Source organism: Bidens hawaiensis, unplaced genomic scaffold (assembly GCF_021521415.1).
Source record: "Bidens hawaiensis isolate Kalapana, Puna unplaced genomic scaffold, B.hawaiensis_p1.1 tig00022444_1, whole genome shotgun sequence".
Taxonomy (NCBI): Eukaryota; Viridiplantae; Streptophyta; class Magnoliopsida; order Asterales; family Asteraceae; genus Bidens; species Bidens hawaiensis.
In genome coordinates, this window is record NW_027493496.1 from 142,563 (window position 1) to 161,031 (window position 18,469).

At 34.9% G+C, this 18,469-nt stretch overlaps 1 pseudogene; it reads right to left on the reverse strand.

Annotated features, from left to right (window-relative positions):
* Positions 1 to 16,876: 16,876 nt before the first annotated feature.
* Positions 16,877 to 18,281, reverse strand: LOC143565572 (malonyl-coenzyme A:anthocyanin 3-O-glucoside-6''-O-malonyltransferase pseudogene; annotated as a pseudogene).
* Positions 18,282 to 18,469: the final 188 nt, after the last annotated feature.

The following is an 18,469-nucleotide window of genomic DNA, read 5'->3' on the forward strand; positions in this document are numbered from 1 at the left end:
TATCATTTATCCTTTTGCCACAAATGTCATGTTAAATCCAGAGACACAGAGTGATCATTCTCTGTTGATTTAACTTGTCAGGCCTTAGACATTTAACTCTCAACGAATAAGAGGGACAAATCGCATATTGACTACATACGTCTCTCACTATCACCTTGTACTATACTTGAGCTTACCGACATATTTCAGAGCAGCGAAGAACTAAGTCAAAGCATAATAGTCGATGAATATCAAGACCCAATATGTATCTCAGGTCGGAGGATACTATGAAGTTCGCCTTTACTCAAATTTACTTATGATCACAAATCCCAAGGATTCCATGCAGTAAAATTGAGAGCGGGTGGGTCCAATATTTATCCCATAAATATCTATGAACCTTGGCAGCAACCCTTTGCTATATTCATACCTCATGAATATCTACCAATCCAAGTTCATAATAGTCTTACTTTCACATTTGTTCCCACAAATATGAACGACTACGGACGTTTAGAATAATTCAAATTATTCACGGATTTAAACATACTAAAATGGAACATAACTAAAGAACATGACCATAACCAAAACCATATGATTGAGTTAAAATAAAATTGTTCCAATATCCAAATACAAATTTTGATCAAATCCAATCACTAGAATATCGAAGTCCTAAGGCGCAAGTATGACTCTCATGCTTCGGCCTTTCAAGGAGTTTCGTGAGTGGGTCCGCAATGTTTTGATCAGTGTGAACTTTGCGAATACATATCTTTCCCTTTTCAACTTCATCCCTTATGTAGTTGAATCTCCGCTCAATGTGCCTAATATTTTGATGTGCGCGGGGTTCCTTGATTTGAGCAATCGCACCCTCGTTGTCACAAAAGATCTCTAGAGGGTCCTGAATGGTACGAACCACTCCTAGATCGGCAATGAACTTTCTAATCCATGCAGCTTCTTGAGCTGCCAGGGAGGCGGCGATGTATTCAGATTCAGTGGTGGATAAAGCTACCACGTCTTGTTTTGCACTCTTCCATGAGACAGCACCACCATTGAGAACGAAAACGTATCCCGATTGTGATCGAGAATCATCTCGATCAGTTTGGAAACTCGCATCAGTGTAACCCTTTACAACGAGTTCCTCCTCACCAGAGCCATATATTAGAAACATATCCTTAGTCCTTCTAAGGTATTTCAATATGCTCTTAACAGCCATCCAATGGCTAGTTCCCGGATTTTGTTGGTATCGACTTGTCATGCTCAAGGCACATGACACATCCAGTCTAGTGCAAATCATGGCATACATGATGGATCCTATAGCAGATGCATATGGGATACCACTCATTTTGTCTTGCTCATCCTTTGAGCTTGGACATTAAGAAGCACTCAACATCGTTCCTCTTTGAATAGGTACCAAACCTTTCTTAGAGTTTTCCATCTTGAACCTTTTCAAGATCTTGTCAATGTATGCACTTTGATTCAAACCTATCAACCGCCTTGATCTATCCCTATAGATTCTTATTCCCAGAATATAGGCGGCTTCACCAAGATCCTTTATGGAAAAACAGCTTCCAAGCCAGGCTTTCACACCTTCCAAGGTTGGAATGTCATTTTCAAACAGTAATATGTCATCGACATATAATACCAGAAAGGTTATGATGCTCCCACTAGCTTTCTTATACACACAAACTTCATCAGCGTTTTTGATGAATCCAAATTTCTTAACTTCATCATCAAAACGGTGATTCCAACTTCTGGATGCTTGTTTCAATCCATAGATTGATTTCTTCAACTTGCATACTTTGTTAGGATGTTGTGGATCAACAAAACCTTCAGGCTGAACCATATAAACATCTTCATTAAGATGCCCATTTAGAAAAGTAGTTTTGACATCCATTTGCCATATCTCATAGTCATAATATGCGGCTATGGCAAACAATATCCTTATAGACTTTAGCACCGCCACGGGCGAGAAAGTTTCATCATAATCAACCCCTTGAGTTTGAGTGAAACCCTTTGCTACAAGTCTAGCTTTATAAGTATCCAAGTTTCCATGCATATCAGTTTTCTTCTTGAAAACCCACTTACTTCCAACCAGCTTAGAATTTAGAGGTGGAGCAACCAAGTCCCATACTTGATTGTCATGCATGGATTGCATCTCAACATTCATGGCTTCTAGCCATTTGTCACAATCAGATTGCGACATTGCATCTCGGTATGTGGTGGGTTCATCCGAATCAACCACATAGCATCCATCCATGAAAAATCCATATCTCTCAGGTGGGGTGCTAACTCTACCAGATTTGCGAATGTTTTGTGTGTTTTGATCAACCATTTGATCATCCTCAACAACCTCTTGTTGATTGCTAGTGTTAACCAAACGTGTATCGGCTTGTAGTTCTCGATCCTCTTCGAGTTCTACAGTTCTATCAGTTCCTTCCATAAGGAACCTTCTTTCCAAGAACTTAGCCTTTCGAGCTATAAACACTTTATGCTCGCTTGGATTATAGAAATAATATCCCATCGAATCCGTGGGATATCCTACAAATATACACTTAGTGGATCGACATTCAAGTTTGTCATGGGTGTAGATCTTAACATAAGCCTCACAACCCTATACCTTTAAATATGAAAATTTTGGAGCCTTTCCATGCCATATTTCAAAAGGTATCCTATCCACTTTCTTGGTTGGTGCCATATTTAAAATACGGGCAGCAGAGATCACAGTGAAACCCCAAAATGATAGAGGTAATGAGCATCTAGCCATCATGGATCGAACCATGTCCAATAAAGTTCGATTCCTCCTTTCGGACACACCATTATGTTGTGGTGTTCCAGGTGGAGTAAGTTGTGAGACAATCCCACAACTCCTAAGATGTTCTAGAAACACATCATTGAGGTATTCACCTCCTCTATTGGAACGTAGTACTTTGATTGTTTTGTTGAGTTGATTTTGTACTTCATTTTGGAAGACTTTGAACATTTCAAAGGCCTTATTTTTGTGTCTTAACAAGAACACATACCCATAGCGACTATAATCGTCGGTAAAGGTAATGAAGTATCTTTCACCATTTCTTGTCATTGTCCTAAAAGGTCCACATACATCCGAATTTATGATACCTAATAAGTCTTTCGCCCTTTCATTTGTTCCATTAAAGGGTTCTTTGGTCATCTTTCCCAATAAACAAGATTCACATTCATCAAATGAATCAACATTTGATTTCAATAGACCATTCTTTCGAAGTGTATGAATACGATTCTTGTTTATGTGACCAAGACGACAAAGCCAAAGAAAAGTATTACTCAAATCCATTTTGAGTCTTTTGGTGTTAGCTTGGTACAACGAGTTATCAATGTGTGAGTCATCATGAATTAATTCATAAATGCCATAAAACGGCATCGCTTTAAAATAAAAGACATTATCCAAGAAAACATAAATACCATTATCAACAAACTTAAAGTCATAACCAGATTGTCTTAATACAGAAACAGAGATAATATTCCTAGTCAAACTAGAGGAATATAAAATGTTTTTCAAAACAATTTCCAAACCATTTGGAAGCTTTAAAACATAATCTCCTCGGGCTTGGACGTCAACCTTTGCTCCATTGCCCATGAAGAGACTTATATCTCCTTTCTTCACCTCATTTCTTCTTTTGAACCCCTGCAATGAATTGCATATGTGAGTTCCATATCCGGTATCCAATACCCATGTGTTAGAAGAAATCATATTAAGATCAATGTGAATCACGAAAGTTGTACCCGAGGTTTGCCCTGCATCCCTCTTAGCTTTCAACTCCTTGAGATAGGTCGGACAGTTTCTCATCCAATGACCTATCTCACCACAACCAAAGCACGGATCCTCAGCGCTAACCTTTAGCTTCTTTGGCTTTGGCTCCGCCTTTGCCTTTCCCGTGAACCCCTTCTTGACTTGCCCCTTACCAACGACAACATTTGCTTTTGGTTCCGGGTGATGCCTTTTCTTTAAGCCACCCTCATTGATCGCAAGAACGGGTAAAACCTTTTTACCCATGCCGGCCTCGGCTGTCTTAAGCATTGCGTGAAGCCCACCAATGCTTTTGTCCCATCCATTCATGTTGTAGTTCATGACGAATGTCTCAAACCTTTTAGTTAAGCCATTTAGGATTAAATCCGTGGCTAACTCTTTTGAGACGGGACAATTAAGCCGTTCAAGCCGATCAATGTGGCTCTTCATCTTAAGTACATAAGATGAAACAGATTGGGTTTCTTCCATATGACATGCATGAAGCGCTCGAACCGTTTCGACTCGCTCAACCCGAGCTTGAGTAAGGAACATTTCCTTAAGTTGGGTTTTCATGTCATACGCCCCATGATTCTCGAAATCCTTTTGGATCTCGGGAATCATTGTTCCCAACATGAGGCAAGAAAACTTGCACCGAATCCTCGGTGTATTTTAACCAATCCGCATAGGCATCCAAGTTATTGACATCGGGTTCATCAGGAATAGGATCGTCTAAAATATAAGACTTCTTTTCTTGCTTGAGAACAATTCTAAAGTTTCGATACCAATCCATGAAGTTGTTAAAGTTTAGACGATCCTTATCCAGAATGGATCTTAGTGATAGATTATGCACGTGTGGGATAATTGCGTTCGGTGCGTTGTTTGCGGCCATCTAAAAGAATTTTAACAAAGTTCAAATTAGTATTTTCGATATTAATAAAATTTTAATCTTTAATACCCTTTAAATGTCTCCAAGACAATTATTGATTAAAATCTAGAAACCAACGTTTCATTCAAATAGTAGTTAGGTGACCTTTATCCTACTATTCGAATTAACAAGGTAGTCAACGTTTGACAATTGCAACCCTTTGCAACTTCTAGTTTTATGGGATCGGTTAAACATCATATGTTTAGTTGGTATGTTAAATCCCATCAACACCTTTGAACGCCATGTTAAGGTGATCCTATAGTCATGGTTTCAAATCAAGTCGTCCTACTTATACACACGTGTGAGTTTACTCATACAAGTGGTTAGGTGATCCTAATGCCAAAAGTACTTGTAAAATCACCTTAAGATCACAAGTTTTCTTAAAAGTGCTTAGGTGATCCTAACTCACTTTCAAGTCTACAAGTGACTTAAGTGTCATATAAAAGGATGGTGTTTAACTTGTTTTTAAAAAGGGATTTTAGTTTTCTAAATTCTAGATTGGAAAACTATTTATTGTACCTTTCATTTGCATGCATTCAAATGTATGGTACTTAGTTGAAAAAACCATTTTCAAAGTTCCAGTTAATAAAACCCATTTTTATTATAAAATCATTAGTTATTAATAAAACCAATTTTTATTACCTAACGATTTCTAAGGAACCAATTTTATGCTAGTTGATTTTAAGTTGTTAAGCAAACCATATTGCAAATAATAAGTAAATCAACCATGCAAGCATAAAATATACACAACCACAAGTTCATAACCATAGCCTCCTAATATTGACCACACTTGTTGACCGAAGACAAGTGTGTCAAAAAGTCTCTCCTAAGGGACCCAAAAGAACATGCACTTGTGTCGGTGAACTCCCACTTGATTCCGCATCCATATGCTCCAAGTGTTTACTCCCGGTGTTGTGGTCTTCATCATTTTATTTGGGCTTCCATCCATGCATCTTCTTTTACAAAATATATCTTAATACATTTTTCTAGTAAAAGAAATACATCTAATCTGCTTATTATTACAAGCCATATGAATGAATAAATAGATTACAAACCCAAATAAATATTACAACCAAATCGAATGAACAAACAACCAACACAATCATTCAACCAAACACAAGGCCATGGCTAGGTTATGAACATCTATTACACATCCAAATATGCAATAATACAAGACCAAAATGGTTCCCCTTTTGCCTTAAAACTTTCGGCCAAAGCTTAAGCAAATCGAAAGTTTCGGGTTTTGTCCAAACAAACTAAACAATCATCCAAATGACTTGGTTTTTCAAGATAACCACATGCATGTAAAGTATAACCTTGAAAAACCATGGATAAAAAGTTTCGGCTAAATGGTGAAACCCACCATAAACCCGAAAAATTTTGGGCCTAATGAAGCATGCATTCGTATAAGCGGCTCTTGATGCCATTGTTGAGTTTTAACAAGATTACCAAAGTGATAAAATCCCTATTTTACCAAAAACGCAGCGGATATAAAAGTTTTAAATCTTGTTAATATGATATGTATAAAATCAATTTTAAACATGCAAAACCCAAACCCGGATCCAAATACGAATTACACACTATCAAATACATGCATGTCACTATAAGTCCATGCATGTTACTACTACCTTTCAATATGACAAAACCGGGTGAAAGAGATGATGATTGAAAGGTAAGAACTTGAATATGGAAGCTCCTCAAGCTAGCATACCCCAAGCTTCAACAACACACCACTTCTAGCTAGGATTTTCACTTGAAATTTTCTTCTTCTTTTCTTATGTTGGATGAAAATACCCAAGAGAGGAAGAGAGAAAAGTTTACTTGGAAATTATGTGTGTTATGAAAAATGAAAGAGAAAGACTTGGTTTTATTTAAAGGCATCTTTCTCTCCACCAATAATAACCATTGCATGTCTCCACTCACCTTGCATGTCTCCACTCAAACATATAATAATATTACATTTGAAAGAGTTATTATTTTTTTTCTTTGATAAAACTTTAAACATATATATATATATATATCCATACATATATACTTTTATAAGTTTATAACTTATAAAACCTATTATATGTTAAGAGACATGCTTGGTTATTATTATTCACATATTGTTATTTAACCAACTTAAATAACACTATGTAATGTTCTTTCATAAAACATAAATCATCCATATGATTTGTTTATTACACAAGTACATTTTATTTAGAAACCCCTTTCCAAATAACTCAAGTGTTAATATTCATTTGTTATGATCACATCATATATGAACGAATATTATCAGTGTTTGTCTAGCTTGTTATTGAGTATGACCCGACTTGGATCATAACGTACTAGCCACATCAATTTAATATGTCTCTTGGGCAAACCGAGTCCAACACATACGTGAACCCTAAATGTCGATTTCGAACCCTAATCAACGATACCTATTGAAGATCAATTCTATGCGCATCGTTATGTATATACAATCATTAAAGATTGGCTCTCTAGCTTTGATTTCAATCTTTAAACTTGGTAATTAAAGGTATTTCAATCATTTTACTGTTAAATTGATTAGGTGTTACGTTACGTATATACAATCGTTGAAGATTGACTCTCTAGCTTTGATTTCAATCTTTAAACCTGGTAATGGAAGGTATTTCAATGGTTTTACTGTTAAATTGATTAGGTGTTGTTTCATCTGAAAGTTTTACTAGCAAAATTAACTTTTAAATCAATATTTAGGCGCTTCTATATGAGAAATAAGTGTTATTCTGTGAAATAATTTGTTTTATCGAAGTGCCCTCACCGAGTTCATCTATTGATATTTATTCAAATACTAGTAAATCTAATTGAATTCTATTGCAGTCTGCTAGCATTGATCAATAATGTAACATCTTAATTATATAATGCATATATGTTATATAATAATATGTACTAAATATATGTAATATAAACCTACATATGATATATTTGATCAAAATAGCCAATCGAGATCCTATGCTAGTATTGATTCAAGTTCTAGCAATTCTACTTGTAATATCTTGAAATTTTATGGTGTTAAACAAGATAACATCTTATTTTGTACCCTACATATATGCAATACAATGTTACACGTGATTTATATATATGAGATTAACATATGTGTTCTCTAGTATCTCGTTGATTTGATAGGAATCACTTCAATAAAAGAGGTAAGTAAATTTCTTATTTAGCTGCATCAAGCTTAGTTCTTGACTATATGATTAAGTTAATGGTATGTATAGCTGGACTTTTAGTTTCTTGATCACTCTTACTTGGTGAATAAATGGTTAGATACTTAAATTACCTCTTTATACACAGGTTTTTGTGAGGCTTATTGGAGACGATGAGCATATGTATCCTAATTTATGAAGAAGTCATTCAATGATTGACATATACCAATTTTTAGAGATGGTTGTGGATAAACTCAATCCATTTGTCAGTATCACTAGTAGAAAAAAGACCTTTAATGACAAGCTCACAATGGCACGCGTTAATTTATGACATGCAAATGTGTGTCGTTAAGAAAATGTCATAATTTTAAAAATTTATGACCCTTATTTTCGTGTGTCATGTGTTAGATGTCATGAATTTAAAACTATAAAAAACCTGGTACAACATAACAATATGCGTGTCGTCTTATACCTTTATGTTTTCTAAATAACCCCAGCCGCTGGTGTTCATAAGTTAGGGCTTTTGAAATCTCCATCTCACCTTCGATGCTCAAGGTCTCAAGGTCAAGGATGCCTCCATCTCTCAATATAATATCCGAGGAGAAGAGGATGCTATGGGGAACGAGATCGGAATTCGTGATATCTCCGGAAACTATCATTAATCGATTCTACTCGCGTTAGCTTGAGGCCACCAGATCTGGTGTATATGCGAAGTAGTTTTCTAGCCCCGATCTGGTGTGTGGTGGTAGATTGATGCTGTTTGAGTTCGATTTCGGCGGCCTGTATCGCTAATTGTTTCTGTTAATATGCAGGCTAATGGTAATGGACTATTCATATTCAGATTCAAAATCAGAAAATTGATAACGAAAATTGTTAAATTGATAGCTTTGATCGTATGATATGATTTTGGATTTTTGATAATATTATTGAAAAGGAATAGAATACTGTTGTTAATACGTGTTCTTGGTGTGAAACCTAATTCTGAAATTGCTTAATTTCAAGTTCAATTTAGTTTGTCCGTTTGATTAAAAAGTTGTGTTTCTTTTTTCATATTTAAGTTAGAAATCTTATGTTTGACACCCACAAAGAATATAGTGTGCTATAGTTTTATGTTCTTCGTTATCAATAGTTTTATATTAATGATGAATAACATATCTGTTAATGTAAACAACCGTGATGTAAACATATACATTAATGATTAATATTTTTACAAGCTATAATTGAGTTCAAGTTCTTGTTCTCATTAATCATCTGTTAATGTTTATCTAAACTTTTAATCATCTATGCATTTTTACATAGATTCGGGTCTGACGTGAACCGTTGACATGAACTCGGTAATGCACTAGCTTCAACGCTTTATAACATTGCTGATGCACTAGCTTCAACGCTTTATAACAATTTTACTTTTTGAACGGGCCACTGTGATGGGAACCTTTTAGTGACTTTTGAACAGTCCTAGGCTCACAAAAAAGAAGAGATTCGCCTTCAACGTCTTCCGAACTCTCGAGTTAGCTGCTTGATATGGATGGCAGGTATGATACAAATTGTGGCCATAGGAATTCAAATTGAAACGAGCAGCTGCAATTTCTTTCCAAGCATGTTGCAGAGGTTCTCTCCTTCAAATTAAGTTTATATTTCATTATTGTTTTTGTAGTCATTCTAAAAACCTATTATTCTTTCGATATTGGTTTACAATTCATTATTTTGAATGATATTTTTGCAGGCTATCTTGCTAGAGTTACCTATGCTGCCAAACGAAGAGATGCTTCTGCCATTTTGATATAGAAGTAAATTTGTGGGTTGCTATTGAGGAATGATTACACAAAATTACCTCTATGTTTTACTCTTGCAAGCATACATACATGGTTTCACAACTAGAGAAAGATTTTACATATAAGGGAACATAGGGCTGCTAGTCTGCCACTCTAATTCAGGTACAGGTTTCATGTCTACATTATTCTATTTTCAAGTTTTCATGTCATTATATTAATTATTTTGCTTCACGGGCTCGATGGAGTGATTAGTGGTGACAGAAGACTCACCAAGAAGAAATTGGCTGAAAGGTTTCTACAAAAGAGCGAAACAATCTACTTTTAACGCTGACATGATAAAGAAAATGAATATAGGCGCATTCAGAGGCATAAAATGAGTGCTGATCAGGTATGTATCTGCTACTATAATCTATTTACTATTCAAGTGCAGTGTAAAGGTGCTATATCTGGTTCTATGGTGTAGTGGTTAGCACTCTGGATTTAATCCAGTGACCTTGGTTCGACTCCCGGTAGGACCTATGAAATACCAACTTAATACCTTTAAGTGTGTGTGTGTGTATATATAAAGAGAGAGAGAGAGAGATTATAAATATACGTATATATGTATATTTATTTATTTTTTTTAAAATACATAAATCATGACATGCATAAATGTTCGTCGTAAATCTTTGTCATAAATGGGCGTCATAAATATATGTCGTAAATTTACATCATAAATGCGTGTCATAAGATATGACACGCGGTTGCCTGTCATTACCATTTTATGACTGGGCTATCAACGACATGCATTTGCATGTCATATGTACCCTTTTATGACACGCATTGCGTGTCGTTAAAGGTGTTTTTTCTAGTAGTGTATATAGTTTTTTCTTCATATTTTAAGTAGATTAAATTCCATGCCACTATGTCAGCCATGTCTAATACTCTCTAATGGTTTCTTCATATTTTCATAAGTTTACTAAAAGTACATTTTAATGCAGCTTGCACCTTTTATGCTATAACTCGAAGTGGTCAATCTCCTCTTGCATCTAAGCTTTCTAGCTTAAGGTTTGTGTGACATCATATGCCAGATTCACTAGTTGAATACTGCTTTAATTTCACATTGTTGGTGGTTTTTTATTGAGATATTGTTTGTACTTTGGCTTGTATTTCTTGTCCAAATTGACCTAAATTGTAAAAGTCTTTTTTTGTTTGACAGTCTATAAAGGTCTTATATGTTGATGTACTAATTTGGTATTAAAGTACTGCAATTCAATTTTTGATGCAATAAGTTGAAGTGATGGTTTTTATATATTGGGATACGTTGCTGCCAAAATACGCACTTAAAAATGTTGGAAATTTGATGCCAAATGCCATCAAAATTGCACATCATATTGCAGGAAAATGAATGCAAATGTGCAGTCAAAATGCTGCCAAAGTACAACAAAAATATGCATCTAAAAGTTGCCAAATTACACATTAGATTGCAGGAAAATGAATGCAAAAATGAAGCCAAAATACACACTAACATGTACATCTAAAAGCTGCAAAAATTCGTTACTATAATGTAGGAAATTGAAGGCCAATATGCGCACTAGCATGTGCATCTATAATCAGCCAAAATACACACCAAGCAGCAACCAAATTACACATCAAATTACAGCAAAATGAATGCCAAAATGTATATCGGATTGCACCACAAAATTATGTGAAAACAAACATCTAGTTGAAATAAAATGAACATCTAATTACCATACATAATAGGTCCAAATTCATTACAAAAAAACATCTAATTTTCGTTTGTCACTATCCTTCATTAACATCAACATCACTAAGAAATCTTAACCATTACAAATTGTGTTGCTATAGTTTGACCCGTTTCATTTCATATTGATATATTTTGGCCCGTTTCAGTTCAAATTCCTATACGTGTCACGTTATGTACTACATATATGCATCGTAGCTAAATATATGCAACAAGCTGAACAATAACATCCATCTCAGCTATAATACATATATGCACTATAACTTAAAATATGAAGTATAAACAAACAGGTTCAAATCCGCTAACCTTACTATGTTTAATGCTACACGTATGCAATATAACTAAAAACCGTGTAGCAAAACCAATGTTGCAGAAGTCGCTAGGCGGCCCCTATGCGGCCGACCCCCTTGGAGAGAGTACTCGGGAAGTACTCGGACATGAAATATATATATATTTCAAATATCATAAGTTTACTAATATTTATAAAAACTAAGTGAATGTCAATATAAATAAGAAGGATACATTTTTAAATACTAAATTATTCTAAAAATTGTTAATAATTAATTAAAAAATAATATTCGTTCTTTAATACTATAGAAATACGAATTATGTTGTATTTTTAAGTTAAAACGGCCCAAGTTAACATATTAGATGTATTTCTGGTTAATGTTGACCACCTTTGAACAACTTTAAGTAACTAGGCGAAGTTAAAGAAACTTCCCTCGGCGCCATACCTTTTAGCGAGCACTCGGAAAGTACTCGGCCTTGTAGACCTATTTTTACAACATTGAGCAAAACACAACGCCTATGTATTGCATAAGTAAAATATTAGACTAATCATGTAAAACACACAAATTGATATCAATAAGCGCCTCATTCATAGTTTTCATCTATATTCAGTTTACAAATTAATCCTCGTCAACACTCTATTATTTGATTAAACATAAAAAAGCAAAAGCAATTACTGCTTTCAACGCTACATACACGAATATAACATGAATATGCAGTAAAATGTGCCATTTATATATGCAAAAATCTAACACATTAGCACGGTGTATACTCAATACAGCAGCACTGCGTATACGCAATATATCAGCATTGCATATAGGTGTTTTGCATCAACAATACACATATGTAATACTTGAAAAATCATGTAAAATACACGAACTAATCTCTATGCTCATTGTTCATTGCTTTAATTTTAAATTAATGTTCTTCAGCGATTATACACAAAAAGAAAAAAAACAGAGCACGTCAAACATGATAGCCTTATAGTATGCCTAATCGATACCGCACATACAAATCATTCAAACTCGGTAGTGTGTACGCCTAACCAACACTCATAATATGCCTAGTCAACGCTACATACACAAATTATTCAGAATCAATGCAATAGAAGCCTAATCAAAACTAATTATGTGACTACTTAACACTATTGCTCTTCAATTAACCAGAAAAACAAAAACGTAGATGGTTGAACACGATTTCATTGTAATACGCCTAATTGATGTTGATAATGTGTGAAATTGACTAATATGATTACTTACCTGATAATGTTCTTTGTTATTCTGCTTGAATTCGTAGTCAATTGGATGAAACAAGTGATCAATTGGAGGAATGTAAAAACCCTAGATTTTGGGCATGCATGATGAGTGAACGAGGAGAAGAAAGACAAATTGTATTTTTTATGCATATTTCAAATTTACCCTTCTTCATTAAAAACACTCTCTTTTTTTTCTTTTTTTCCTTCCCTTATTGTTCACACATTATTCATGAAAAATCAATGGTAAATAGGAGTTCTCTAGTTCTCTCTTTAAGATGGGTTCTCTCTTAATCTCACCCATATATATATATATAAGTTAGTTTGCTAAAGATTACCGGTTGACCTTTCAAATAAATTTCTTACTATTTTAACTTGAACATATTTTTATTATCCAAGAAAAATTTGAAACATAAAAATAAAAAATTATCGATTTAATTAGTAGATTATTTTATTACCCAATAACAAAGTAAAAAATCATAAAGAGAAATTGTGTGTGGTTATAATTTAAGTAAACGAGTATGTATGTTCTTAATTGTTGGACCAAATATCATCTATTATTTACTCGTCCCTTGTTGGAATTAATTCAAACCAATGGTTGTTTAATTTAATACCGTTGGAGGTTGTTGAAGAATAAAACGTTTATTTTCTGTTTGATAGGATAATTTGTTTATTGTTAAGTCTTTTGTTTACGTTGTATGTTTGCCTATTTAAGGGCCTATTTAAGGCTTTTGATTATTCAATGAAAATATCCCCAATCGTTCTATTACTTCTCTAATTAATTAAACTTATCCAACATCCCTCACTCACAAAAATTTAAAACTAATCTCATATCCGGTCACGTGTATATACTGAATGTCACACTCCGATCAAAGGCGGCGGAACATGCCGAGGTGTAACGATTGTCCATAAGCGCATGACACTATTTAAAGCGACAATATTTAACAAACTCATTTCATTTCATAATATCGAAAATGTCACATAACCAAATATTCATAAGTCAAATACAACAAAATATAGCAAATCAAATATTGTTCATTTTTGCTAATATCTTAACGGTATTTGTGTCATTTTCTTCACCGAACTCCATAATCAACCTAGATGCAAACCTGTAACATTTCATAAAATAAAGTTGTCAACACAAAGGTTGGTGAGCAATTCATAAGTTTTAACAATAGATATATAATATGAAAAGCCACAAAACTAGTATACAAAACCATAAATAATAGCTATAAACTTGGATAAATTGACAATCGCTAATAGAATTACGTTAGCGCCACCTAGCTACAAGGGATTGCCAAGTAGTCTAGGATTTTAGAATATCGTTAATTGCATTACGTTAACGACACCTTGCTACAAGGGGATGCCAAGTAGTCTAGGATTTATAGATTCCACCAACCGAAAGCGATAAACACATAGGCATATAAGCATAGAACACCAAATCGAGCAATTATTCAAGTAAAGTATACAACAACGTTTGTGGTTTAAGACTCAAGTATAAAGCATTTGATTTGAATAAGTATGAAATGTCAACCCAAAACAAAAGATAGAAAACGGGGTATGAAGTTACTCACGTTCAAGTATAAAACTTGATCGGTAAAAGATGAATAACCGGATGGATGAAGTTTAACGAGCAAGGCCTAAATGACAATAAGGTCTTGGATTTAGAATGGTTGTCTTGAAGATCTTTAAATAAAATAATTGTTGCAAAATGTAAACAATTAAAGTTCAAGGTTTAAAATGTAACTATTTAAGAATTTATAATAAAAATCCTTTAAAAATGTAAGTTTGCTCGAAACCGGGTTAAAGTATCTAACCTTAATATTTACTTAACCAATGTTAAGTAATAAGGTGGGAAAAATGCTAAAATGCAAGTTCCTTTGGGACAAAGATACTAAAACGGGTTTTTAACGAGTGTTCGGGTTGTCGATTCAGGTCTTGACAAATGGTCAAACCCAAAGTCAACTTTCCAACATATTAATTGTTATGAGATAACTCATTAAAATATACTAACACTTAACCAAGTATGTAGATCTATTGTTTAGAACTAACAACGCACGTTAAGCGAGTGTTCGGTTTTGTCGGTCCAAACTATGTGATGAGATCAAGTTGGATCCTACAAGTCCAAGTACTTAAGAAAATAATTAAAATCAGTTTGTAAACTATTTTTAAAGAAATATACAAGTCTTGATAGCTAAAAACACACTTGTGTGTCTTAAGCGAGTAAAAGTCGGTATAGTTCGGTTTGGTTCGGTCTCCATCTCACAAATAGTTCATAGATGGTTTCTACATGCCAAATATCATAGAACTTGTATATTGGTTTATAGATGAAGAAAACTTAAATTTTACAACTAAAAAGTTAACTACAAGTCTTTTAAGCAAAAGTTTTGGTTTAGTTCGGTTTCCATCTCCCAACGAGTTCATAGATGGATTCCATATGCTTAATATCAAAGAACTTGTAAAAATTATTTTTGAAACTCAAATCTAGCAATAAACATGTTTAAACAACTATTTTAACAAAACTAGTAAACAAAAGTTCGGTTTCCGGTTTGGACTAGTTTCGTTAAACCGAGGTTAGTCTTATACAAACCCACACCATGGAACTTGTAAATAAGATGAACAAACTAAAAGGGTTAGAAGTTAGTCATAAGTGATATGTATAATAAGTTATGTGTGTGTATATATATATCAAGAACACGAAGTCCTCCATGAAGCCTTGCCTTATGACATTCGAAACTTAACCAACCGGAGTCGGTGAAGTAACAAATAAAGGAAACAAGGGGTGTGTATTATATATATGTTGTACCACCATATTCAAGTGTTAATAATATTAGATGAACATGTTAAAATGAAAGACTATAGTTAGTTGACCTTAAGAAATCAAAATAACAAAATGTTGAAGATGAATACTTGGATTTGAGAGAGATTTTGGAGAAGATGAACAACCAAAATGGTGTATGGAGCCTTACTTTTATAATGGTAAGAGTATGGTTCATACAAATAGGGTAAAGATGCATGTGATGGTTGAAATGGTCAAACAAGTTTTTGGTAAATGACAATAATAGTCCCCAAAGTTTGGTTTAAGTCATTTTAAGGAGTTTTAAGGACCAAAAAGAATGTTTTCAAGACCCAACAAGTGTAAAACAATATTGTAACATAAAATCCATCATTTTGATTATATCATAAGCTTTGGTTTACAAAATGGGCCGGTTTACATGATAAACGAATACAAAAACGAATACAAACGAGACTCGAAATTGTTGAATGTCACAGTACTGTAACATCCGGCCCCTCGCACCACCAATATTGTCCGCTCTGCCCACGAAGAGCTCACGGATTTGTTTTTGGTTGCCCAAAACGCGTTGGTGATTGAAGAGGCAGGACATTACTTATGAACCAGTGATCTCTCTTGTCCACGTCCGATGTGGGATAACCTAAGAGCGGGACGATGTTGTGGTTGCCAAGGGTGTTACAGACAACCCCCCTTGGACTCATCGTCCTCGATGAGGCGTGTCCCAACATCCCGAACGGCACAAGAGTGGATTTGATACCAACTATAACATCCGGCCCCTCGCACCACCAATATTGTCCGCTCTGCCCACGAAGAGCTCACGGATTTGTTTTTGGTTGCCCAAAACGCGTTGGTGATTGAAGAACCAGGACAATACTTATGAACCAGTGATCTCTCTTGTCCACGGCCGATGTGGGATAGCCTAAGAGTGGGACGATGTTGTGTTTACCAAGGGTGTTACACTGAATATCTATCACATTAATTACTCGTCCCAATGTTTCAATCTTTTCGTTTCTCTGTCTTTTGCGGGTCAATCAGTCGGCTTTGGATTCATTTGTCATCTTTAATGTTATATAAATATAAAGTCGATGCATAAAATATATTCAGACATTGCAAACACATAGAAACAATGTAAAATATGACAAAACCAATTATTTTTGGGAGTGAACCAACCATTCAACAAGACAACAAAATAACAATGTGATGAATCTAGCTAATGTATGATTTTAGACCAGAATGGAAGATACCAACAAAAATATCCATCTCAGTAGCTGAAAGGCACACTCCAATCTCCAAATCTTCGTTGCATTCTCTGCGGGCACTAATAGATATCGATCCATTATAATCGATCGATATTGTTCGTGCTTTATGGGCTTCCCGAATCCAAAATCTAAGTCATAAAACTTCAACTTCGTTGTTCCCGCGACTCCCATTAACCTCGTTGGCCCCCCATCACGAAACAGATTCTCAATAGGCCCTAAATCTTTCACGACTCCATCTTTATCGGTTAACATCTTGGGTAGATTCTCTCCGATCAATTTAGCAGCCGTCAAGAAACCTTCCTTTCCTTTTAAAACAGATGTTCTTGCGAAATTCTCACACGGCATGACGCAGTTTCCAAAGTAAGCAGACGGGATAGGTGGATCCAGTCGTGACATACAATCAACCCTGAATCCAAATAGATATAGCTCATCTTCGTATGATTTTGCTACACAGCTCCAAATGTACGCACATACTACGGTAAAAGATGATACATGTGCTAACGTTGGAAGTTGAGTTGAAACCAGTTTTTTCAACCCATTGATAGTGGTTCGAGCCGGAACAAACGTGGCTCGAACATTATCAGTTGGTCCAGAAAGTCTTCGAAGTTTGTACTCTTCGTTAAAGGTTTCAACTTTGGCATACTTTAGATAACTTTCATCTAGTTTCGGAAACTTGACCAATCTATCATAGACCGGCAAAGTTCCATTAGCCAAAAATAGCTCATCCGAACCACCGGAATGAGCAATCAGCGTCCACGCCTTTAGGAAACAAAACCCGGTGCTAGCATCACAAAGGCTATGATGCATTGTCATTCCGATAGAAATACCACAATTGGGAAAAAGCGTCACTTGAACCGCAAAGACTGAGATTGTAATGTAACCAGACAGTTTAACAGTGCGTCCCAATATCGGTATAAGATTATAAAACTTGTCACATTCACGAGGATGATTCCCGATGAGATCATTGAAGTCAAGATTACATTCTGTAAATGTAGCCACTACAGAATCACCTTCATCACAACGGATTTCCGGGTTTTTATCACCATTAGGGAATATGGTGAGTTTACCAACAAATGGGAAAAAATGTTGTAGGGTAACAGATAAAGATTGTTTAAGATTGGGCACAATGGTTTCAGTGAACTGAGTTTTAGTGATTGGAAGCTCATAAAACAAGAGTGGGTGTATCGGATCAAACGTATTTAACCATCCAATGTCAAAGAAAGTTAGTGGCAGCGAATTCTGGCCTACGGTGGCCGGCGGTGGTGATACTTGGGACTGTTCAAGAAGAGTCATGGTAGGATGGAAATCCATATCATTCATATTTTTTTTGAATATTGTTGACATCCCAACAAGTGGTGACTACTGACTAGTGTTAATAATTAAGTTACCATGGTGGGAATTGGGAAGATGACAAAATACTCCAACTAATTATCCTTTATCATTTTATGTAGATATTTTCTTTTTCTTTAACAAAACGTGATAGCATTGGTGTCTAAAATTAAATATCTGTTCTAATGTTGTATGAACTTACC